Raw genomic sequence first — 20511 nt, forward strand, 5'->3', positions numbered from 1 at the left:
GGGTATTAAATGGAACATGCAGAAAATGTGCAAAATGTGCAAGAAAAATCCCTAAAAAGTCCAAGGAAATGTTAAAGTCTCAATTTAACTGAGAAAATTACCTATCTGCTCCATCTTTTCTGTTCTCGAGTACTGTAGGACTCCTGGAGAACAACGAGAAAGCCATTCACTGGAAAACAAAAACCTTCCAGATGAAAATGCCAAAGTGTTTATCAAAGAACAGGACTCTCCACATTTTCCATACTTTGGGAATTTTTTTTTTTTTTTTTTTTTTTTTTGTCTTTTGACTTTTAAGAGCCGCATCCTCGGCATATGGAGGTTCCCAGGCTAGGGGTCGAATTGGAGCTACAGCTGCCGGCCTACACCGCAGCCATAGCAACACCAGATCCAAGCTGCATCTTTGACCTACACCACAGCTCACGGCAACGCCAGCTCCTTAACCAACTGACTGAGGCCAGGGATTGAACCTTTGTCCTCATAGATACTAGTTGGATTTGTTAACCACTAAGCCAAATGAGAACTCCTGTGTTGGGAAATTTTAAGTTTATTCTTTAGCTTGTAAAACTCTCCTTCTCCTTGAGCCACTAGGGAGAGACCAAAAAAAAAAAAATTTTTTTTTCTCTGTAGCATCCATAACGGATAGCTTCCATAATAATAACATAAATGAAAGTTAATACAAAAAGTAGTAAAAGACACCCCAGTTGAGGAGGCCAGGCTAGTTAATTGACTTGCCAGCATGAACAAGCTGAAATTTCTCCAACAGCCAAAGTATAAAATGGGCAACCCACGCGAGTTCCCATCGTGGCTCAGCGGCTAACGAACCTGACTAAGAGCCATGAGGATGCGGGTTTGATCCCTGGCCTTGTTCAGTGGATTAAGGATCCAGTGTTGCCAGGAGCTGCGGTGTAGGTCACAGACGCGGCTCAGATCCCGAGTCACTGTGACTGTGGTGCAGGCCGGCAGCTGCAGCTTCCATTGGACTCCTAGCCTGGAACCCTCCACATGCCTAGGGTGTGGCCCTAAAAAGCAATAATCATAAGTAAAAATAAAATGGGCGACCCTGTAAGATATTTCCATCGGTCTGAAGGCTTTTGTAGATAGTGACCCTCAAAGGGCAGAGGGTCCACAGGACCAGAGAGGGCTGGTCCTCTCTGACATCCTCTGTGTTAGCGGGGCTGCTCTCGGAACTAGCTCACACACACACCAAGATTTACCCCAGGAGTCACCTCTTCCCGCACGTCTGGTCTACTGCGCCCCCCGAGTCCCAAGGGCAGAGGAGGGGTGCCTTCCTCCTCTAGCCCGACTGCCTCGTCCTGTCTCCAGCCTAACTCTTCACCTTTTCACTGGCATCCTCTCCAATCCACAGATTTCCAAAGCAAAGTAGCTGTCTTCTTCCACAAGTACCGAGATACAGAAATTAGGTTTACTCAAATAAGAGCTGCAAAAATGTCGCTACCAATGTTTTGTAATCTTCCGATCATTCACCTGCCCTTGGGCCAGGGCCAGTCTACGAGCCCCGCAAGGCAAAACTGTGGGTCCTCTGATACCTGCTCCCATGCCTGGCACACAGCAGGTGCCTAATAACCTTTTGATGGATGAAGGCATGAAGGAACGGACTCCATTGCATGCTGACCACCAGGGTAACACAGCAGTAGGTCTTGACAACTACCTTTACTCCACCCGCTTCGCAAATTGGGTAGAACAAGGTCATTCTGGAAGATGAGCATTCTGGTAAAGAATGCGTGCTTTGGAAAAATGCCTCCAACAGCTAACTCGTCCAACAGGTGCTGCCTATTCTGACAACAAAGTGTTTAAATTAGCAAATAACATATCCCCTTTGGTCCCAACGGAGTTCATTGCTCTTTCTCCGACCCAGGTTCTTCTGGCTTCTGAAAAAACCAGACTGGGGGATGAAGGAGGGTGTGTGAAGCCCAAGAAGGGAACAGCCGTAAAGCTGGGGAGAGCCGAGGTCTCGGTGGTAGCCGACGGAGACTTGTCCTGACAACAAACGGCAGCCTCTACTCCTGACTTGATTATTCATGGTGACCTGAGAATTTTTGTCTTTTTCCTGAAGAGTAGATCTCAACTGTGATGGAACATGGGGGAAAACTTAGGCCTAGAGCCAAAAGTCACACTTAAGATAATTCTGAGCTGACAACTCCTGAGCCAATGGCAATAACCTCTGAATGTCTGCCTATAACATTCTGGGGTTCTCAAACGCCCTGCGAGTGAAAATGAAAGGAAAGATGAGGCACCTCGTGATTGATAGGCACTTCTAAGGCCCAGTGTCTCTCCACATAGTTCATCTTTTTGATCTGACCTTTCTTCCCATTTCTTTATTTTTAAGTCACCAAGGCATTTCTCTGAAAAATCATCTGTTGCAAAGGGCCCCAAAGCAAGTGTGAAGGAGAGAATAAAATCATTTATCAAAACTGTGTGAATTTGCAATTCATAATAGGCAAGAGGCAATTGAAGAAGATAGTTTTCTGCCATTGGCCCTGCTGTCAAGGTAAACGTGAGGAAGGTAATTATAGCAAAGTCGCCAAAAGCGTTCTTTTACGGATCACGAGATAAGGTTCAGTGTGATTTCTGGTTAAGGGATCAATACCAAGGGGTTTTCTTCATCAATGTCGAGTATTATAAATTCAGACGAGGGATGCACATCTGTTTCTCAGCTGTTGTGTTTCATTGGGAAAACACTGTAGCAACCCCCAAATGCTTCAACCACAACCCTCAGCGCTTTTCTCCACTATCCAAACCATGGTTCCTTCGCCCCCGGCCCCGGCAGAGAAGGCTGGCATTATACTCTACGAAGCCAAACACGAAAGCATTAGGCCCTGGAGTATATTTTTCCAATGAAGACACTGGCTTTCTTATTGGAAAGTAATGTTCTTCAAAGAGCCCCTAAGCCTGAGCACTCTGCAAGCGTGGTCATCCAGAGTCACGTGGCGCAGCACCAAATGAGATTCCTCTGGCAACCAAACCTCAGGAGTGATCCCACCCTCAAAGTCAGTTTAATAATAATCCCGCAGTCTGCAGAGCAATGGATGCTTCCTGAGACCAATGAGCTTCAAGCCACGGGGTGGGGAGGGCATGCATGAACACACATCTGTCTGCTGGGGAACCCTTGGCATCCGCTTAGCCTGCAGTGAGGGTCCAAAAACATCATAAATGGGGCAGAAGAAAATACACATCCTGCATTTCTTTAGTAATTGGAGCAATTAAATAACTTCATTCTTGGATGCTGATAGCATTCCTCATTAAGTTTGACGATGTTTATGAACATTTTGTGCCAACTCTACCTTTTAAAAGAAAAAAAGATAAACGATAAGACTTTGGTTATCAAACTTGGTTGGGAGGTAAGAATTGTGCCATGGACTGGGATTGTATCTGCCCTCGGGAAGAGGCCAGGTGACCTTGGGAAAGTTACACCACGTCTCTTGGCTCAGCCGGCTTTTCAGGAAATTGGGGGTCAGGGGGTGGGCTAAGGTGACCACCAGGTCATTTCCAGCTCTGACATTTAGTGAGATGGTTGCCAGAGCCAAGACTGGCCGTCGCTAGCTGCAGAAAGATAAAGAGCTGACTGCTCTTCCCAAACAACATGCTAAGCTTTCTAGTCAAGTGTATTCACAGACTTTGTTGCTATAGTTTAGGTAGGAGAAAAAGAAAAAAGAAAAAAAATCACATATCAGTTAGCTATTGCTGTATAACAAATCACACCAAAACTCAATGGCTTCAAACAATAAGTATTCACTGTTTGTCATGAGTTGACGGATGCGCTGAAAGTTGGCTGATCTGGCTCTGGCTCAGGTCACCTTAGCGGGGCATGTTCATCTGTTTGTGTTCATCCAGGGAGTTGGCTGAGGGCTGCTGGTGTAGGAGAGCCTGACTGACCTGTGTGGCATTTGGCTGACTGTAGCTGGGAGATGAAGATAATTGAGCCACGGGCCAGATCAGGCTTATTCTGTGTTGAGATATAGGCCCAGAACTGGCCTACTATCACTTCTGCCACGGTCCACTGGCCAGAGGAAGTCACGAGGCCAGCCCACATTCCAGAAGTCAGAGGATAAGACTTGCCTCTTAATGAGAGAAATGACAAGGTCATACGGCAAAGGCTGTGGATGCAGGGAAGGGGGAAGAATCATGGTCACTTTTGAATTCGATCCCTCTTTGTCACAAACAATAATGTGAGGGCTTTGGGAATATAGCGGTAATGGAGATCCAATCATTACCTTCAAGAAAATCACAGTACAGAGGTGGGAAAGAGCCAGACACAGCTAATGAGAATGCAGTATAATAAACAGCGTAGCCCTGGAGAAAGTCTGGGGCCTGGCTGCGGGGCAACTCCTGCTTAAGGGACTCAGGGAGAGCTGCTCGGAGGTGATGCCCTTTGAGCCTGAATCACTCAGGGCTGGATCCCAGGGCCGGACTTGGTTCCTGGCTTACAGTAAGTACTCAGTAAATAGTTGGTGAATAAATAAATGAAGAATGAGGCGTTGGCACAAGAGGAATGAAAAGAAAATCATTCCAAGGGGAGGAACCAGCATGAGGTAGGAAAAAATACTTACCATTTCGTCTCTAAGAATATTCATTTTCTCAACATGTATTTGCTAAATGTCCACTGTGAGCTAGGGATCGATGCTGGGGATACGGAACACGGGCCCACAGGGCGCGGGAGCGGGAACGCAGCCCTATTCGTACTCTCCTCCTGCTGCCGTCTTCAGCCCCTGTGCCTCCTCCCACCGACATCACCGCTTCCACTCGCATGTGACGCAGTCACCATGGGCACATGCAGTGATGCCAGCCGATGGCTTCTGCTGGGCTCCTCCAACCTCAGGATACGCACTTGTTCCTCCGTGGCCAGACCCCCGGTCATATCTCATCAGAAGCCCTCCTTTTAATTCTTCCAAAGAAAAAATGCCCCCAAAGGATATAAGTCTTAAGTAATGCTACTAGTTGGAATGCCGGATATCTTAGAATACTGTCTAGGTTTTATGGAAAGCATATTCTGGTTCTGGGGCACGTACAAGCCTGGCGGAGTTTTGCAGATCTTGCAAATATATCTGTGCTCTTCCAAATGGCGGGGGCTGGGTCAAGCTCCATCCCTTTCCATCTTCTCCATGTGGTTTAAGGTTAGTTGCCAAAGGTATAAATATCACAAGAGATTTGCAGGGTATTTGGCAGGTTCAGGACCTTTGTCGGTGGGTGCTCAAATCCTATGACTGTGTTTTCTCCGTGTGTATAGCACTCATCCAGAGTGGAAAGATTAAGACTCCTTATCAAATGTACCCAGAGTAACCTATAAAAACATAAGTAGAACACACAGATTAGAAGTATTAAATGTCCCTACGTTTGTTTGCCTGCTTGAATTCTATTAGGCTTATCTCGACTTCTTTTAAGGGCTGCCGACATAGATGCGTTTCCATGGGCTGAAATGTAGCAGTCTGGTGTTTCTACTTGACTTTGTCGTGCTACCTAGACATCTATGATATTCAGAGACTCAACAAGCAGACATAGGTACTGACCAATCAGAATGGAGGTATGGAGATCCCAGGAGTGCCAGCCGTTAACGTTTTGTTGTTGGGTGGCAGTGGATTTTTGGAAGAGGGGTGCTCTGGTCACCAGGATGGTGGGAGTAGGAGTGCTTTTGGAGCTCCTGGCTGCCTTTCTTGACCAATCATCACCGTTGGCTGTGCCGCAAGGTAGATCTGCACCTGGTCCACATCTGATGAACCCGTCTCTCTGCTTATGACCAGTCATGGTCAAGCTCATTGTCATATATTTTAAGATCACTAAATCAACTATACCTCAATTTAAAAAAAAAAAAAAGATTCGTTATTTCTAACATTTAGGGATAAGTCCATGCACAAATTGACACATTTTCTTTGCCTTTATTTTAAGTAACAGCAACAAGTCTTTTTTATTGTAGGGAAGAAATTATACATTTAAGAAGACCAGAATGAGTGACAAATAGCAATGTGAAGTCGGCTTGCTAAATGCGTCCTTAAAGAAAGACAAGTGCCAAACTCCTGTGAAACCAGACAGACCTTGCAACGGGATAGCAGCATCAGCATCTCCTTTCTCCTCCTTCCTCCACATGCTCGGAGTCTCTCAAGCCACATGTCCTTAGCCTGTCTGCCTGGAGGTCTGGAGGTCTGAGCTCCAGCAGCGCAGGCTTTGCTGTCAAGGACTCGTGGAAAACAATCCAAAGATCCAGTCTTCAGTGTGGGCACTGGGCTTCATTTCCATGTTGTTGTTTTTCTGGTCTTTGAAGGCAAATTCTTTACTGATGCAGTAAGACTGGAACTTGGTCAACAGAACAAATGTTATTTTAAACACCATAATGATAATAATTTAATCAAATGTGATTTACTTTTAATAACTTTATTGGCCCTTTCATTTTGAAAAGTGGCCACGTGAATGGCTTGCTTATGCATTTTTAACGAGAGAGGGGAAAAAAACGCTGCTGCTTGTAGGAGCAGAAGACTAATGAGGCTTATTCCCACACTGTTTCCTGGAACTGAGTCAGCCAACCCTGCCGTTGCAAGTGATTGGCCTGAAACTCCAATCTTGATCAAGCCAAGGGCAGCCTTGGACCTGGTCCTTTCTCTGGACCTTGAGGGTGTCCACCAGCCAGATCCATACTAATACGCGCCCTGTGCCTAACTGCTTACAAAGCACTTCCACAAACATGTGCTCCTTTAAGCCGCACGACTCCCCTTTCACGGAAGAGACACTCGGAGTAAACTGGACTTAACCAAGGTCACGCCGCGGGTAATAGTGGAGCTGGACTTGAACTCCTCAAGCTCCCACCTCGGCACCATGGTGGGTGACGGGTTAATACAATGAGCTGAGGGGGTCCGTGCTGTAATTGTGAAAAGAGCTGATTTCTGCTTATCCCTCAACCGTGCCCTCTCACACGAGAGCCTGAAAAAGAAAAACACGAATAAATAAGTCAACGTTCAATCTACAAACTGCTGGGTGAACACACTTTGCCAGGATGCCGAGTTGGAATGACTCACATTAGAAAGTTTCATCCCCTCACACCTAAAGGCCTCTCTAATTTAAGGGGCTTGGAACAAGGGGAATATTGTTCCTGAACAATCTGTGAATATAGGACGGGGCCATCGTGAAAGCATTTGCGGGTTGTTAATTTTCGTTCTGCTGGGATCCGAAGCTTATGGAACTCATTGTCCAGATTTTAAACTTACACTTATTTCTAAAACTCGCTTTTCCAAAAATAAACTTTTTAAACTAACATGCACTTGTGAATTTCAGAGAGTCCAGCCACAAACCGAATTAAGAGGATCGAGGGGTGAGATCTGGTGATAATGCCAGAACACAGTCTTGACTCCTTCAAATCGATTATTAAACAAAGAATAGCAGCAGGCGAGGGGCTGGGGCAGAGGTGGGAGATAGAGGGAACGCACGTTGCAAGGGATCCTCCCTCCCCAGCCAGAGTCTCCCAAAAGCTGCTTGGAGAAAGGAAAAGGTGACTGGGGAGTTTATTTATGCCTTTTAAAAAGCACTGCCAATCCCAATTTATCAGTTACCGTCTTGTGACAATTTATTCATTGTTCACTGTTAGAAGCCAGAAGTTACACAGAAATGCATGATTGGTGATAGCTTCTCTATTTCAATATGGCATAATAGAGATAACACAGTGCCCAAAAGCTCTGCAGCCGACTTTTTGTCTGCTTTGTCTCTTTTCATTACTCTATCAGAATCTTCATTTAATATAATCCAAAAAAGCAAGGTAATTGCTTCACTTATCGGTTATCATCGCTCTCGCATACTTATCGTGTCAAAATTATTTATGTGGATAGGCCAGGTTGATCTTGCTGCCTTCGAAGCTTAAAATTTGAATAACTGTTCTGCCAGTTAGGTTATCAAAACTGCGGTATAAGCAATGAGCCTCCGTTCTGGATGCTGGGATGGGGCAGGGAGTGACCTCTGAGGTGCGCAGGTGGGAAGGAGAACCCTGGGCTCAGGGGGCCTCAGAACCAGCTCTTTGGGCGAAAGTCCAGAGGAGATGGCCCCAGAAAGAAGAAGGTAACTGGGGGACTCACTGTGCAGCCCTGTGACCACATAAGAGAGAAATGAGGCCAAGTGACCCTGCCTTTCAGTGCCTCCCCTCAACATCTGTCCTCTGAGTAACCAACACATTTATTCTAGAGGACAGGACGGACACGTCAGCCTGGGTCTCCATAGACCCACCTCCCCCTTGGTACCTGAACCTCCACACATGAAGGTTGCACTTCACTACCCATTTGTTATTTTTTGAATTATCAACTATTTTGTGGCTTTAAAGATACACTAAGCTAACGCGGAAGGTGGCAGATTGTCAGTCTAGAAGTGAACACTTTTTTCTACAAGATAATTTGTGCTACACAAGCCTTGTTTTGAGGCATTGAGGACTTCTTCTTTTATAAATGGTGGTGGTAAAAAGACATTACTTTGGAGGGTTGGTTCTCATCTCAACATTAGGGATCGTGGCTGTACTGGCGCAGAACAGTTGAGTCGCGGTAAATTTCGGTTCTTGCCAAATCTTGGGTGGTCTCGCAGTGGGAGTCTCAGAACCTACAGGGACTCTGTATCCCAACTCCCCCTGAGCCACCTGCCTGCTCGCGAAGCATCTCTGGGGTTTGAGTCCTCCTGGTACGGCTGGACCTTCTCATACTCAGCCAGTCCAGTCAGGGCATCCCTAGAAGGGAACAGTGATTTTCTCCCGAGTGTCAGACGGTCATCCTGGGCTAGGTAACGAGTACTTGCTAATATTTTCAAATACTCTTAACGTGACAGACAATTCTTTTTAGACTTATTTATCCGGATCATGCCACACCAGTAACCAGGATTGAATATCAATAAGAAAGTCGTATCTGGACTAATTGTCAGTTTTCCTCTTAAGGCAGAATTGGTCCTTTACTGCAGCTTTAACTTCTCACTTACGTGGTTAAAGCCTTGGAGCTGGATGCATGTGAACAAGAGTACTGGGTCATGGTTGTGGTTTGTGCTGTTTCAGTAAAATTTTTGAAACCGGGGTGAAGAATGCATGCTTAAAATCCAGTGTTTATATTCATTCCCTAGCAGCTGCCATTATCCTAGAAGTTAGAACTAAAGACTAAGGTGGATATTATGAGCTTTAAAGATCCTTTTCCAACCCTGGAATTCAATTCTTGCTCAAGAATCTAATACAATGAGGAGTTCCTGTTGTGGCTCGGCAGGTTAGGAGCCTGACTAGTATCCACGAGGACGCAAGTTTGATTCCTGGGCCTCACTCAGTGGGTTAAGGATCCAGCCTGGCCGTGAGCTGTGGTGTAGGTCACAGATGTGGCTTGGATCCCGCATTGCTGTGGCTGTGGCATAGGCCGACGGCTACAGCTCCGATTCGACCCCTAGCCTGAGAACTTCCATAAGCCAAGGGTGTGGCCCTGAAAAGACAAAAAAAAAAAAAAAAAAAAAAAAAAAACCCGAAAACCCTATACACTGAGAATGTATTTGAGGAAAGGTGCATAGTCGGACTAATAACCAAGGCCCCAGTGCTGGGGAGAGGGTCTGGCATCCACAGTGCACTCAATACGTGTTGGGTGAAAGGAGAAATGCACATGAGAAAGCCTTTCCCCTAATCTTCAACCTTCACAGCGCCACTTAACACTCAGCTGATCCCTCTGCTACCTGGCAGACATGTCCAAAGCCTGCGCACATGCCACCCCCTTTACAGACTCGTCCTGGCCACTTGGAACATTGTTTCCTGACGCCAAGCGCACGGACCAACCCCATTCTGTACTGTCATCATGCATACCCATCTCTTACGTCCGTGTTACGCTCGAGGCGGGGACTGTGTCCATTCCATGTACTTATTTCCCCCACGATGACAGATGAAGTGCCTTGTACACAATAAACATAAATAAAGACCTCACGGCCTCAGCATCTTCAGCTGGTCCAGTGCAGATCACAATTCTGAGGCCGTGCCCCCGACAGAGCAGTGATTTCACAACGCAGTTGCCGGGGAGGCAGCAGGCACGCAACAGACGTTGGTTGTGTCTGAATGTACAAAACAAAGGAACAGAGAAGGCAGCAGACCAATCCCAAATGCAAGGGAGAAGGGCTTCGCGGGGCTCCGATTGGAAGGATGAGTGCAGATTTCCAGGGGAGAGTGGTGGACCCCAGCAGCGGAAGGCTTGGAGGCCAAGACCGGTCGTGAAAGACCTCCTCAAGTTATGGTCAGGGGATAATGCACCTGGGACTCCGAGGGGCCCCTGAACTTTTCCTTCCACGCTGTTACTACCCAAAGCGTCCACCCCCATTTACAAATTAGGGGGCTTCTCGTCACCTTCTTAATTAAGACACCCCATATCAGGATTTGTTTCTTCTTTTCTTTTTCTTGTGTAATTTTAGAATGTGACTTGTTTTCTTGGAATCCTTTTCAATTTAATTTTAAATTCTAGAGTAAGGCAGTCACCGTGAGGTTTCAGTCATACATGCAAAATATTAGCATACATAGTACATATAGATCAAAGGAGGATTTACCGTTTGCCTTATGACTCTGCTAATACTTTCAATGTAACAGCCTATGTCTGCGTAATTAGGAACATCTAAAAGACCAACATATACACAGATAAAAATGGAGAAATGTGATCCAAATCCAGCCGTCCTGAATTACCTAGATCTTTGATAAGGTATGGATTTAAATCCGAACGAAATGATAGTATGAAGTCAAGGAAATAAAAATCCAACATGCGGACCTTGAAAAGCATTTATCTAGCTTTGGAACTTAATTTCGCGTTGACAGTGTAAAGGAAGACACGCCTTCTCTCCTCATCTGCGCCGTTACTACACACGACGGCCTGACACTGATTTGGGTCAAGGTGGCCACTGTCCACCGCATTTCACTCTATAAAAGGTCATTAATTCTCAAACAACTTTCTACGGCCTTTTAAAAGTAGGTTCTCCATTGCCTTTTCTCGGGGATCTGGGGTCTTGGCGGTGCTCGGCAGATCTTCACCTGTTATCGTGCTTGGCTCTTTGACAACACCAATTATTTTCTTGGCAAAGCCAAGGGAGAGTTGGTCAGGCTCAACTAACATGAAAACAGGCAACACCCCCAGTGAACCGTAGGCCGATCCCCGTTCTGCTTTAACGTTCATTTTTATCTCTGCCTGCTTCCTCTAGGCGCGTCTCTGCAGCAACCTGCTTTCCGATGGCGGTCCCTATACGCCCAGGAAACTGCCAAGAGGCTCAGCGCACAATTTAGAATCTTCCAAAGCCCTTAACGCTATTAAATCCTACTTGATCCATGAAGAATAATTAGCAAGGTCTAGGGAACTTATATGGGAATTTACCTACTTACAGTTAGGTCTGTCGGCGAATAGCCCGATGAGTCTCAGCCAGGTTCAGATACGCATTTGGAGCAATGCTGAGACAGCCATATAGTTTCTTAGGTCAAGGTGATGGATAGGACTGACCTGGCCTCCTTTCCATTCTAAATTCCCGGTGAAATGACAACACACACATAAAAATAGATAACCCCCTGGCAGCACGTGAGCCAAAGCAGAAGCAGGGAAGAGAAAGGGGAATGGTATTCGCAGACCAGGAGGTTCCATGACGTCTCGGAAGACAGGATGTAGACTGGATTATACCGCTAGAGAAACTCCAGCAGCGCAGATCGCAGCCCCAAAATGCACACAGAAAAGAGGTGTAGCGTCTTCCCTACACCATCTCTGGAGAGGCTCCAAGCAGGTACACATAATTGCTAAGAAACTGCTAAGGGGCAGCAGTAGGGTTTGTAAGTGGAGGACCGTCTTCAGAGCTGCCAGACTAGATCCTGTGCAGGGAGCAGTTGGCCTCTTTGGGAATTTTGGTGTCCTAAGCCCGTCAACATACTTGCAAGAAAAACCCACTTATCTAGAAGATTCACTCTTTGACACAGAGCCTGAGTCAGACCTCCCATTCAGGAAAGTGGTCTTTTGGGTAAAACAGGGCATTTGACCTCCAAGGACATGCACACCTGCTGTCTACACTAACCAACAGAGTCCTCTACACCTGAGTATTCACGATGCACCAAGGATTGCCGTTCACGTAAGGAAACCAAGCAGAAAAAAAAGACAAAGTTGATTTAAAAAAAATTGCGAGGATGGAATTAATAAAATTTTCCATAATGGAAAGAAACAGAGAAAGAAAAACATGAGACGTCGTTTTAAGAAATATAAAGCTCATGATTCAAAGTGTGGCCCATGCCCAAGCAGGGTCAGAAATGCAGAATCGGAGGCGTCATCCAGACCTATGGAATCTGAATCTTCCTGTCAATATGTCCTTTGGTGACTTGCACGTGTTGGAACTTGGAAAGTACTGATAGACAGCACAAGCTCAGAAGACCCAATACTTACGTAAAAGGTGATTTAGAAGGTGGTAGTGTAAACAACAAAGAAGTTGAAATAAAGAACAAAAGAAAGCAGATTTAAACATTTCCCTGGACCTGGAAATAATGTCAACCCCACAACCGGCACACCCCACCACAAGCCAACTGGAAAAAATGCACTATACATATCTTCGTAACATTTCAGAACTCTAAGCATGAAGAGAAAAGTCCTACAAACTTTCAAAGACATGGAAAAAAATGACTATTCAACAGTAAATGATCCCCAGATTGGAATCAACATCTTACCAGAAATAGAAGGCATTAGAAGGCTATAAAGAAACTTTAAACCTAGAGTTCTATACAAATAAAGTTTAGATAAAGAATAAGGGCATTTTTAGACGTGAAAGAACTCAGCAAATGTATTTCTCATCTACCTGTTCTAGAGAAAATATTGTGAAGGGTTCTAAAAACAACCTAAGAAAGAGGAAGGAAGGGAATCCAAGACGGTTTAATCTAGCCCAGAGGTACAACGAAAGAATGAGTTACAGGCCAACAAAGTAATGAGTAGAAATTAGAAGGAAGCCAGAGGACTTCATGAAAAAAAAAAAAAGATTTCTGTCAATTGGGGGTGGGTTGAGGAGAGGGTGTGAGCATGAGAAAACAACGGCGAAAGAAAAGTCATGGCAAACGACAAAGCAAGCTAAAATATTACATCATTGGAACAATTATTGGCATACGTAATGTGTATAAAGTATATTATATGCATTTTATTTCTTAATATCATATTAAGAAATAATAATAGTTAAATATCATATTTATGATATTATCATCATCATAATATATTAATAAATATATATAATATTTAACATAAATAATAATAGTTAACTATCATAATAATAGTTAATAAGCTATAATATTCATTATATTATATACATACTCATCCTTGGACTTTGATGTTTGGCACTATATGGGGTTACACTGACTTCTCCGTGCACTTAATTATCCATGTTCTAGAGAAAGTAATACTCCTGTTTAAACATTGGCTTCTTTAGATACTTATATATTTAAGTCAAACTACAGGCAATTCATGAAAGACACTGGATACAGAACCAAAATGCAATCATACCAACGCATAAATGCAGATTATTATAATAACAGCTTTTGCATATAAATTGCTTTAAACTCTGAAAATGTCAAATACAGTGATTCTGCAGGGAGGAGGGAAAGAAGGAATTCTTCATCCTACAAGAATCAGACTGAAGCTGGTGACGAAAAAAACATAGGTGAAGTATATTGAGCAATAAAGATAATCAATAGAAGAACTAAGTGAAAACAACAGCAAACCCCTGAACTTGGAAGGTGGTGGGGAGAGGGGAAAAGTAAAAGCCAGAGTTGATGAAATTTCTCATCTTTCAACTGGAAGTCAATACTCTCCAAAGCCTTAAGAAAACCAAGAATAAAAGACGTTGTTTAGGAGCTCCCGTCGTGGCCCAGGGGAAACGAATCTGACAAGGAACCATGAGGTTGTGGGTTAGATCCCTGGCCTCGCTCCGTGGGTGAAGGATCCAGTGTTGCCGTGAGCTGTGGTGTGGGTCGCAGATGCGGCTTGGATCCCGTGTTGCTGTGGCTGTGGTGTAGGCCGGAGGCTGTAGCTCCGATGGGACCCCTAGCCTGGGAACCTCCATGTGACACAGGTGTGGCCCTAAAAAAGCAAAACAATAAAATAAAAGCGTGTGGTTTGGCAATGTGATGCTAAGTATCAGAATGGCTGAAAAGAGAAACAAAGTCATCATTTTTGGAAATCTTTAGACATCACTAGAAGGCAGTGAGGACCCATTTCAATCTTCATCCCTTTCCCATGTATACAAGTGTGACTAATTTGACCATTTTGCATATGTAATGTTTAAAACACTTTAAATTTGAAAGAATCCAGTGAGACATATACTAGATATCTCATTACCACCAGGCAGAATAAACACAGAAAAGGTACAGGTGAATAGCTGCTGCGGGGGTACCTTCTTGGAGGACCGACTGTGGGTGTTGCTGAGCCCTGGGTCTGCAACCCTGAGCTGCCCCCTGTCATGGTGGGGGCTCGGTGTCTATCCGTAAAGACAGACATTCAACAAATAATTACACAACTAAACGGCTCAATCCCCTCGTGTTTGGTGCTGTGAAGGGTGAATGCATCAGGAGAAGCTCGACCAGGGATTTGAGCCTGGGAGAACAGGTTGCTTTGGGTGAAGGTGTGTAAGAAGCAAAGATTAACCACATTTGATTTCTTGGTGCTGACATACAAAGGCTCCTGGACACACAGGAAACAACCAATAAGAGACAATTCAACTAAAGGCAACTACTCTACTTGCCGTTTGAGCCCTGTTCTGTGTAACGCAAGTCAGAGAGAAATGCATTTGCAGAGATGTCCATGGCTTTAAATTCTCTGCACTTGAGAAATGCCCCTCCCAGGATGAATCAAATCAGTCTTTTTTTTTTTTTAAAAAAAAAAAAGGTCTATCGAAAGCTGACAATTTGGCAATCTGCTGTGAAGCTACGTCATCATCAACCCATTTCCACACTGGAAAAAAGCACAGCATTTCCAGAGCTGTCAGGAGCCCCAAGCTGTGAAAGCAGTAATTTGATCTCCTGCACTTAAAACCATTTACTTACCCGTTTCCATCAGCGTTCACTCACATAAACTAAGTGTGAGGACCAGAAAGCATATTTGTATTCATCCCGTGTCCAACTGGGACATGGGATAGCGTGTGAGAGATTAGGGTCTTCTGATAGGACCGGAGGCTGGCCCACGAGGAGGCCGGTCCTACGTGGAGAGTTACGGGGCACAAAAGGAGAGTACAGCTAATAATTAAGGGACCTTTTCATGCCTTATTTTTTAATTTCTCAATTTATTTATATTTTTCCTGGTGTGCCCACAGGATATGGATGTTCCCCAGCTAGGGATCAAATCTGAGCCACCACAGCTGAGACCTACACCACAGCTGCAGCAACAGCAGGTCCTTAACCTGCTGCACCACAGCGGGAACTCCGAGGGACCATTTTATACTTTTATATAAAAAGGTCATAATTGACCCTTAAAAGAAGTTGGGTCTTTCTCATGTGCCATGTCAGAATTGACATATTAAGTCCAACTGTAACGGCAGAGACCCCATCACCAGCCACCTCAACTAAGTGAACTTACATCTTTCTACACATTTACCCGATTCTAAGATGCCTACTGCCATGCCGTCTACACTCACGCACACACCAGCTGTCATGCCCAAATTTGGTGCTTCCGGCTGGGCAACCTGTTAAACCCAACCATTTGGTCGACTAGGCGAGGAGAAAAATATGTTTATAATCTTCTTTATCCACTCCTCTACCCGTGGACCTTGAGGGGGCTTCCATGTCTTGGCTGTTGTAAATAGCGCTGCCATGAACCCCGGGCTGCACGTGTCTTTTCAAATTACGGTTCTCTCTGGATATATGCCCAGGAGTGAGACTCTGTTTTCAGTTTTTGAGGAACTTGCATACTGGTTTCCATAGTGGTTGTACCGATCTATGGTCCCACCAGCCCACCAAGGGCTCTCTCTTCTCCACACCCTCTCCAGCATTTGCGTATAGACTTTTGATGAGAGCCATTCTGACTGGTGTGAGGTGGTACCTCGCTGTAATTTTGGTTTGCATTTCTCTAACACTTGGTGACACTGAACATCTTTTTATGTGTTCTTTGACCATGATCTGTGTTCCTCGGAGAAATATCTATTTAGATCTTCTGCTCATTTTTTAATTGCTTTTTTTTTTATTTTTTGATATACAGCTTCGTGAAATGTTTATATATGTTGGAGGTTAATCCCCTGGGGGTTGCTTCACTTGTTCATTTGCAAGGATTTTCTGCCATTCTGTAGGTTATCTTTTCCTTGTTTGGGCGTGGGTGGGGGGGGGGTTGTTTTTGTTTTTGGTTTCCTTTGCTGTGCAAAAACTTTTAAGTTTCTTTTTGTTAAATAACTTCCTGTATTGTGATCACACCGACTATTCCTGCTTTGGGGAACATCGGATATTTTATAACTTATTGCAGAATCATCTTAGAAAGATGGACACAGCATCATGACATGCTAGGACAGTACCTGCTTCACATACATTAAGTCCGTGATATTTCTACGGCCCCAGAAGGTTGGTAATCAGAGAGGTTGTGGAACTTCTCCAGAGTCACACAGCTTAAGGGACTGGCAGAGATGCCGTTTGAACCCAAGCTTCGGCCTCCAAGCGCTCTGGTGTATAAAGCCTGTCTTGGGAACACACATCATATTTTGGCTTGGACTTTCCTTACTGTTGCATCAGCGTTTTTATCTTGAGACTTGTGTCAGCGATTCCTCCGTCTCCCAAACGTCCTCTCGCTTCCGCTCAGCTCCCTCCACCTGCATTTCCGGCCTGCCTGTCAAATAGTTAATGATCTGCACACCAACACTTACATGAACTAGTGGAGCTCAGCCTTTAAAAGAATCCTGGGGGAATCCTTTAAAGACTCTTTTACAATATGAATAATCACTCCCTAATCTATTCATCTGTAAATTTTGGTTTTCACGTAATAGATTTTTCCTCAGGCAGGGCCAACCCAAATCATATTTTTTTTTTAGCTCGTCTCAGATGCATCAGGCTTGGCGTTGCCATTTCGTGATCCAGAAACCAATTATCGTAACGTCCACAACTGCCTTTCTATTACCGTTTATGAAAGTGAAAGCTACGTAGCACAAAAACTCTTTGGTAGGGAATATTTCTCATGCAATGGAAGCCTTCGTCCCTCTGACTTGCTTGGAAGGCTTACTTGTTCAGACACAGAACAATGAAAGTAAAACTGGTGTCCAGAATATTATTGCTATTCATTTTAATTTCATCAGGCCGGACCCAGTTTCCAGGGCAGATAAACTTTTGCATCGGCTCACTCCTCCCTGTGGTGTCCAGAAATCTGCTGGTCTCGTGCCTAGACTGCCAAGTGACTCTCCGCTGACCCTGATCTGTTCTCACCATCTCGGCCGGCCTACTAGCTTTGGGTCCCATCCTCTGGTACGTTTGTTGTCTGAGCTCGGCAGCAAAAACCAGACGGAAGTGTATTTTTCAGAACTTGGAGCAAGACGAGAGGCAGACATTCCCAAGTTGCCACCAGGCCGGTCAAGGCCCAGCTTCACACCGGAAGCATGCAGGGGCCTTTGTCTCAGGGGCCGCACCCTCACTTTGGATCTGGAGGACTCACCCCAGGTTCAAGGTTCAAATTTAGCTCTTCTGTTGTGATGTGATGACTTTCACCGCTAATGGCAAGCAGCAGAGGTAAACATTAACGGGGGGGGTATCCTGTTCGCATTCCCCCAGGCCTCTGAGACACATTCCCTAAACTCTTCCATGTGATCCAATCGTGTTGGGGATTTGCTACCTTTGGGATACATTCGACTGAAACATCATAATTCTTTCCATGACAACACCGTCTGATGTTACAGATGCCCAACCAGCAAGGTCATGAGTTGACAGATGCAAGGTGGAGCCGTGCAATTATGTTTCTCAAATCATTACAGAGAAGACAACCCAAGAAAGGTGGAACCTGGCCTAAAACACACCCAACAATGAAAAGCACAAAGATAATTGCTTCAAATTTAATGAATCGTTCTTTGATATGACAACCAATCCAGGACGCTGAATTCCCTTCCTCTGGTAAAAGTCAAAACATTTCTGAGCCAGCGGCAGTTTATCTAAATTATTGTTTTTCCTCCATCAGTCTTTAGGCTTAATCTCATTTGCTTTTATGGATATGGTAACCCTTTTGAATAGCTTTTAACCTTTTAAAAGTCGCCTTGACCTGAAGAGCCTAAAAATTTTTAATACAATATTGAATAATAAAAATTGAACAATTGAGCGGCTTTTCTTACCAGCCGTCCGCATGCAGTGCTCTGGGTCCTGGAGCAGAGTTTCTGTGTCTGAATAAAAAAAAAAAAAAAAAAAATTAAAATACCTGTATATAGCTTGCCTCTAGCAGAAACCTTCAGCTCTGACCTCCGTTCATTGGTTCCATTGTTCCTTCTGCCACCACAACATACTGGCTTTCTCTTTTCCAAAGAAAGAATGTGTTTTATCCGCAAGCACATCAGCTTCAAAGGGCTCTTATTTCAAGTGCCCAGCACATCATTATGGTAAATTTAAGAAATCTTCAGCTTAAGGTTGTCTCTTTCAATTGCACATAACGTAGATAACTTCATGGCTAAATGTTACAAACCAAGCCTTTTGTTTGCTGTTTTTTTGTTTTTTTTCCCCCCCTCGCCATTGTCTCTGGGACGTTTTCTGTTTTGTGTTTAGTAAGAAGATGATCCACAAACACGACTCACTCTTAAAAATCTTTGAGCTGTAGCATTTAATTACCAAATTAAAAGGCGGAAATAAAACCCGGCATGGCATTGGTGCCAGCCTGCGAGAAGGGGTAGGCCAGCCCCCGGGGGGCGCTGGTGAGAGCTACCTCCCAGACCCGGCTGGGACCCACGCTCCCACACCCAAAGCCAAAGAACGCCTATTGTTGGGAATGCCAGTCAGCTGCCCTCCTGTCTCCTGCTCTCTCTATCTGAGAAGGGCATCTGCATTTTCTAAGTCAATTGGCAGCATGCACCACAAGCAGCCATGCACCGCAGGCCCGCCCGCCGTATAGACTGGCGCCCTGTGATAAGTGCACCAGCTCAGCGGTGCAGGGGTTTGCAGACACCCTCCCTCGGGCTATCACTCTCCTGCTCCCCTCGCCCTCGCCCTCGCCCGCCCTGAGCACCCGGCTCTCCAGCTCACTTCCTGACATCGTTAAAATAACCCATCCGGCCAGCGATGCTTAAAATTGAACTGTGGTTCAGGGGAGCAGTAGGCGCTCCCCCGCGAACCCCCTAATGTGTGAAACAGCCAAACAAGTAGCTCTCTCGTTTCTCAGGATCACGACTTACGGAGACCCTCTGTCAGTGGAGGTTAGTTTTCACGCAATCCTCTAACCTAGTGCTTAAAGGATAAACAAACGTGTTACTGAGACCTTTTCTTAAGAGCAGTATCTGCCTAAACGCCTGCCCTGCTGCCTGCTTGAGCTGTGGGCCTCGAAAGGGGAGGGGGGTTCCGAGCCCCTCTGGCCACCGAGCGTGTGCCTCCAACACGACGGCGTTTGCACAGCTGAGGTTCGACGTGGAGGACTCTCTAGACGGTTGGAATTCTTTCATTTGGCACCGTGATTGCCTCAAATGATACATGTTTTCAGAGAGAGAAACAGCAAAAGTAAACTCGAACCAATTGGGACATTTATTCTCCAGGTTTAAAATTAATTTCCTGTATTTCTCTGGCTTTAAAAAAAAAAAATCTATTGGAACTGCAACCTTATGAGAAGAAAAGTCAGAAACTGTTTCTCTTACGCTGAGCCCAGGATCGGATGAAATGGAAGTGTAAGGATTTCCTTGGCGCTAACCCACCGGAATTCTCCGGCTGAGAACTGAGGTCTGCAGGCTGTTTTAGGTTAAGACCTCGCTCCACTCCATGTTAGGTAATCAGATGTCATTTAGGCAAAATAAATGGGAAGTACTCAAGGAATCAGAGGGGTGAAAGAGCAGAATCTGGTTTGGATAAAAGTTTAATTCTTCAGTTCCAAGAGGCCTGGCGCTTCGAAGATGCTGAGCAAAGTCAGACAGGAGTGGCTGAGTAACGAAGATGGATGCGGCTTGTTATCAGCAAGCCGTTTACTAAGGCTTGACGCACCCTTAAACATTGCAGATAGTGCAGTGGCACTTGCCACTAAAGCCCTAATTAATGAAGAGCAGGCCCTAAATTAACAAAGCACATTTACAGATGAATTCTGGGCCCTCATTAAATGATGTTCAAATACCAGGCAGCAACCGTTGGCTTATTCCTGCTGGACCGCTCGGTGCCCTGGGTGTCGGGGAGGTGTCTCCATCCGGCTCTCGGGTCTCGAGGCCTGGGGACTGGCTGAAAGGGACCCGTTCTCAGGAGGCGGGGCCGAAGGGATGCGAGCTCTGCTGTGAGTGGTGACACCGGTGCCGCCATTTATCCGGGCTGGGAACCCATCTCCTCTGTAGCTGGTCCTGCCAATAAGTTTAAAAAAAAAAAAAAAAAGTTTGAATCCCCACCAGCGCTGCCAAGGA

General features: G+C 45.2%; 2 long non-coding RNA genes across 4 annotated transcripts in view; one reads left to right on the forward strand and one right to left on the reverse strand.

The window, feature by feature from the left end:
* LOC110260391 (uncharacterized) overlaps window positions 1–20511 on the reverse strand; it is an 82836-nt gene that overhangs the window by 44289 nt on the left and 18036 nt on the right. Inside the window, exons 2-6 of one of the 3 annotated variants that reach the window (XR_014843155.1) lie at window positions 20235–20451; window positions 18268–18315; window positions 6048–6306; window positions 5526–5807; window positions 4569–5299 (exon numbers count right to left, since the gene is read on the reverse strand). This is a non-coding gene — a long non-coding RNA (uncharacterized LOC110260391). Of the gene's footprint in view, window positions 1–4568; window positions 5300–5525; window positions 5808–6047; window positions 6307–18267; window positions 18316–18727; window positions 20452–20511 lie in introns of those variants that run through there. The other 2 variants (XR_014843154.1, XR_002343643.2) reach the window with 2 other exon arrangements.
* On the forward strand, window positions 4085–7258 carry LOC110260390 (uncharacterized). Its single transcript, XR_002343640.2, has 2 exons — window positions 4085–4550; window positions 5930–7258. It is a non-coding gene; the product is annotated as an uncharacterized LOC110260390 (long non-coding RNA).

Source organism: Sus scrofa, chromosome 4 (genome assembly GCF_054392235.1).
Source record: "Sus scrofa isolate SSC_HxYL_T2T_F1_AM1 chromosome 4, Sscrofa_HxYL_maternal_Yorkshire_Landrace_v2.0, whole genome shotgun sequence".
NCBI classification, from domain to species: domain Eukaryota; kingdom Metazoa; phylum Chordata; class Mammalia; order Artiodactyla; family Suidae; genus Sus; species Sus scrofa.